The sequence below is a fragment of the Columba livia genome, chromosome 2, assembly GCF_036013475.1.
Source record: "Columba livia isolate bColLiv1 breed racing homer chromosome 2, bColLiv1.pat.W.v2, whole genome shotgun sequence".
Taxonomy (NCBI): Eukaryota; Metazoa; Chordata; class Aves; order Columbiformes; family Columbidae; genus Columba; species Columba livia.
The window spans coordinates 135,722,021-135,727,834 of record NC_088603.1 but is presented as its reverse complement, the minus strand read 5'-3'; positions in this window follow the sequence as shown (position 1 = coordinate 135,727,834).

Sequence of the window (5,814 nt, the reverse complement as noted above, 5' to 3'; positions counted from 1 at the left end):
CCCCTGCAGCTATCATGTTAACTTGACCTGGTGTTTCCTTTATTTTATTAAACATACTGGTTTGGGCCAACCCCAGCAGCAGCTCAGCCCCACACAGCTGCTCACTTACTACCCCCCAGCAGGATGGGAGGAGAGAATCAGAAGGGTAAAAGTGGCAAAACTCAAGGGTTGAGTATAAGACTGTTTTACAGGTAAAGCAAAAGCCTGGAGCAATTAACTTTGCATTCTGCAGTTCAGAACTTTTGCTGGGAGCTCCATTTTCATTCTTTGGGCCTTGTGCCCTGTGGTTTCAAAATTCAGTTCACCACTTTTCTGAGAGAATGTGTGGTGTTGATTTTCTTCGGAAGGTTAAAAAAAGTTCAGTAACTCAAACATGACATCAAACGTTTCTCTCATCTGCCTCAAACCACAATCAGCAAGTGTAAAGCATACACACCTTTTTGCCAAAACACTGCTCTTCACCTAGAAATACATCAAAACAGAAACTTATCTTCAGATCTCATTTCTTGTATTTTTCTGTGTAAAACAAAGTTTGAGGGTTTGTTGGGATTGCTTTTTGTATTATTTTTGTTCACAATGCTCACAGGAAGGAGATGCACACAGTACATAAACTAAATATAATTTTTATTAGCAAGGCTTTTCAAATACAGTCTTGCATTCAGCATTTAGCTGAACAGAGTTTAATGCAGATTGAATTACTCCATGCACCACTAAAATAGAGGATGGGTGCTTTGTCCCTGCAGGAACAACATGCTTCATTTCCAGTTTAACTCACACCAGTTTCATCCAACTTCCCATCTTTCTTCTATCAGTTGGGGAAGCTGTTGCCTTTTTTGGCCAGACTACCACAATATTCTCACTGTTGAAGTCTGTTTTGTTTTCTTTTTCCATTCATTCACATCTGTGAGCCTGTCCCTTTCTTTCCTACCCTTACCCCCCCATCTGTTCCCAGAACATGGGCTGGTGCTGGGGTCTGGCCACCCCTGTGTCACTACCACACACTGACAGGGTGTTTGCAGTCACCTTCAGCTCCCTCCCTCCACCTCCCAAGCAACTTCCTCCAGAGTGCACAGCCCCCTTCGTTGTCTCCATTCTACATGTTTATATCAAACATCAGCTCATATCTGAGACATTAGCTGAAGTCTCTGCTGTAGACCTGCCTCCAGCCCTCTTTCAGCTCTCCCATGAACACACTGTACAGGTGATTTCTGACCTTATTCTTACCCCCTCTTTCCATACACCCCATAGACCTAGTCCTTCTCTTGCTCTGTTTGATTTCTTTAATCCATTCACAGTCACATCTGGTGTTTGAGTCACAATCAGGCTACTTCCCACTGCATTCTGGTTGTTCTGGTATCTCTAAGAACTTAGAACTTAAATCAAATGAAAATGTTTCGCAAAAATCCAGTTTCCCTAACCAGCACCTTTCCCTGCTGCTTGCTTTAGCACTCTGCCCACACCGCTCTGCCCCGGCTTTGACTATCAGAATCTCTCAAGCAGTAGCTACAGCACCAGAGCCCTGCAAAACAATTTTTTTTCCTCTTTCTGAACACTACAGTTCCCTGAATGCCTCTTCCTAGCCACAGATTTTTTTCCCCCCCCTCTGACTTAAGAGTTCTTCATTGCTCAAAACTGAAATCATTGACTACTAGGTGAAACTGTGTTAATATTCCTTTAGCCTTTCATCTGTCATCAGTTTTCACACATGAAGAGAGAACAAGCTGAGCATGCAAGCCTCAGGTTTATCATCTAATCAAAGCTGTGGTTTTGCTCAGAAGTTGCTTGCAGCTCAGAAAAATGTATTTCAGATGGCAGCAGATCTTCTGTACATTTACATTGCTCATCTGAAAAAAGAAGAGGTACAACCCAAGAATCCTCCAGCAAAAGCAGAAATACTGAGGCAGGACACATGGAACTGGCATTTACATAGTATCTCCAAGTCCAGGTGTATTGTGTGTAAGAACAAAAATATAGGTAACAAATGTAAGCCTTTGTCTCATTTAGAACTGAAATTCCACAACCATACCTAACAGAGAAAAGGCCAAGATCAGAGTGTCGGTTTTCCAGATTGTGCCAGGTAGATGTAAGGTAGTAGGATCAATTTCTGAACAGCAGTAACTCAGTGTTAACACAGAAGCTGGTCCTACAATGCAAACTGATGAAAAAATGAAACATTTCCCTCTCCTTGGAGTATCCACTGGAACTGTATCAAATCTGTCTGCTCACCATGTCTCTAGCTTTAGATTTGTGGAAAACTATTTTTTTCCTTTATAAACCTAGTTAAAAAATAACCTAAAAGTTAGAGAGCTGGGACTGTTCAGCCTGGAGAAGGCTGAGAGGGGATCTCATCAGTGTTTATAAATATCTCAAGGGTGGATATCAAGAGGATGGGACCAGATTATTTTCAGTGGTGCCCAACGATAGGCCGAAGGATAACAGGCACAGACTGAAGCACAGGAGGTTCCATCTGAATATGAGGAGAAACTTCTTTGAGAGTGACAGAGCACTGGAACAGGGTGCCCTGAGGGGCTGTGGAGTCTCCTTCTCTGGAGACATACAAGACCCACCTGGGCACATTCCTGTGCTATCTGCTCTGGGTGAACCTGATTTAGCAGGGGAGTTGGACTAGATGATCTCCAGAGGTCCCTTCCAACCCCAACCATTCTGTGATTCTGTTCCAAGGTTACACGATATTTTGTGAATACATAACCTAGTTGTTCATTTTCTTTATGTGGGCTTGTAAGTCTACAGAGGGTGTCTGGGAATTTTAGTTCATCAAAGCATCCACTGTAGGCAACACAGGCTGATACTTGCACATTGCCAGTGATCTCAGAATAAAGAGAGGAAAGTGCAAATTAAATTAACTTAGTCTCCAGAACAGGACACTTCAAAAGGATAGGAGAGTTATAAAGGTTATAAAAGTTGGCTAAATGCACCCTAAAAGTACAAAATTATCATTGTTAGAAAATCAGCTAGCATGCAGACAATTGTAATGTGAACTGAATTTCAGGGTTTGTTTAAACTGAAATGCTCCATAATGTCTGCAAAGACAAAACCAACCTTAAAACCATGTTTAGCTTCACTATAAATTATACTATAACACTTTTCCCCTTCCCCATAATCCTTGTACCTTACACCAAATTCATCCCTGACCTCACACTTCCTTGTGTAATTCAAGCTTCAAGTATGAGCTAAACTCAAACACGTTAAGTGTACCATAATCCCCATGACATAGTTTTTCAGAAAAAAAGAGCTGTTTATAATTCAATATCCTAGCTTTAAATTTGTACTCCTAATATCACCAAAGCCTTCCTTCCTCTCTGAAACAGTGTTTCAAAGCGTGACTTCTCTTTCAGGTTGGGAAAGGGGGAAGTAAATGTCCAAAAAGCTCACACATCAATCATGGTACTGTCCTCCCATCTTGCTCTCACCTCAAAAAACAACCCTAAGTTAGAACATGGTTATTGTAAGGTTCTAAAATATTATCTGAATTAAAATATAGCATTGTGAACCTTTTAGCATTTTTTGTTCCATAACTTATTCAAAATTAAATCATTACTATATGGATGATAATAAGATCAAATAATCAGCTGCCTTTAAGGCATACATGTGCTACCTCTTGCAGTTTAGAAATGGTTGGGAGCTGGCACCCTTACAGCAAACTCAGCTATCACCTGAAAACACCTGCTTGCTTTCTCAGCAGTAGAAAATACGGTATCAGAGCACCCAAGTCTCATCTCTTGGCACACCACCTTACTGATCCCATCCTACAGCTTCTGAAGTAAATACAATTGCTTGTAGTTCATACACATATGTTGCACTTCAGTGTAACTTCAGTTAATAGCCAATTAAAAATATATGTCAACGCGTTGGACTCGCAGCTCCAGCAGAGAGCTTTGAGTTTAGTTTGTAGATCTTGACACAAGAGGATGGGACACCACCAGCCTACCAACACTCCATGGATTCCCTTCAGTACCCAGAGGTTTGCTGTTCATATAGCTCAGATCCTTTGCTGCTTTCCTCCCATCGTTCCTCACTAGCCCATCACCGAGGACTCACTAGAAGTTCGCAAAATTTACACCCTTTCTTCCTCTCTTGAGCAGCTGGCCTAAAAATGGCCTTTTCCTCCTTTCAGCTGGACATGCAGGTCAGGCCTGCTTCAAAGTTTGATCTTTAATTTCCTCCAGCTTCAAATAAGTACTCTGAATTTCTGGCTCAAGCCTTTTTTTCCATAGTTCTTGAGCTGCGAGAAAAAGAAGCTACAGCCACTTCCCTCTACAAAATCAGTATTTTTCACTATACAATCATCCCTCCATGAAATTAATCTTTTTAAAAAAAAGGTGCCTACACATTCACCAGGCTGGAAGGAAAAGACAGCACACCCCAACAGTTCCCAAAGTGATGGGGACCAGGGACCTACAGCGGTGGGATGCACTCTGGTGTCCCTCACTCGGGGTGCAGGTGCTGTTTCTGGACCTGTATTCTTCCCACATGTTCACTGGCCAGCCCCCAGCTGCCAGCCCAGCAACAAGTGTTTTCCCAAGAGACAGAGGAATCTGATGTTTCTGTCACCGCTCTCTCTAGATTACTTGCAGAAAGGAGTTCTACATTTACTCAGCAGAGTAAAACTTGGCCTTAGTCTTTTGTGGAAAGATGTTTTAAGCAGAAGTCCAGCAGAAGTCTTTCGGAAACCAAAGGCTGTGCTGTTTACTACTGCCCAGTTAGGTGCCTTAATTGAAAAGTGTCTGTTGTTAAATAATCATGAGGCAGATTGTCAGGGAAATCTGCTATGACAAATCTTAGTCCCAGTCCAACACAACTGGATACTACACAAAATATGAGCAATAATTTAGCTAGGAGACAGGTTCCGCATTAAGAATTAATCCCAAATGTAAGAGACGCTTTCCCACTAGCCTACAAGAAAATACACATTATGGGTTAACACACCTTTAAATATTCGATAAATCCAAATGAAATTCCTTTAGCTAAAAAGTTATATTCTTCCTGTCTGCATTTTAGTAAAAAAGCTCAAATAGTAAGCATCCTTTTTGAATCCACGATGTTTAAACACTTATCTTTCTCACTGAAAGAAGAGCTGAAAGAAGCAAAGAGTCTCCCTTCGGGGAACTAAAATAACATACAAGAAATTCAAATGTTTTTGTTTTTTAAATATGAAAACCAAAGTATTTCCCCAAAAGACAACTATTCAGTGCCAACAACTAATCCACAATATATGCAGAAAGTACAAGATAATGCTTTAGGTAAAACTATCCTAAGGCAAAGCTTGAATTTTTACATCTCTTATTCTCTCAAAATACCTAAGAGGAAAGAAACAGAAATTTCTCTCAAAATCAGAAACCTGAAAGTGAGAAAATCCAGCTACAACTTTAAACGTAGCTATTCCTAGAAGAAAGAGGACGATTTTTCTGTAAAACTTTGGTTAAAAACAGTATTTTTAAACATGACCACTGAGAAAATTTCTCTGCCCAACTAAGGGGTCTCACATTCAATTTTTTTACCTCAAACTTACTTGGCAAGATCGATGAAAGAAAAAAACCGCAGTTAAACCTCAAGGTGCTGCAATACTGCCGTGAAAGGTACCTGTGCAAGAACAGGACAAACATTTCTGCTACAAATTTGTCACTACAACATGCACAACCTGTAAGTAGCTGCAGCCACCAAGGTCAGAGATTTGGCTGTTTGGAGCTTTTTTCCCCTTTTTGCAAAATAACTGTTTAAGTAAATTGCTTCCTTCATTTTGTTGGCACTTCGAATGTTTCACATGAGAAATGAAAATGTAGTTAAAAGCCATGA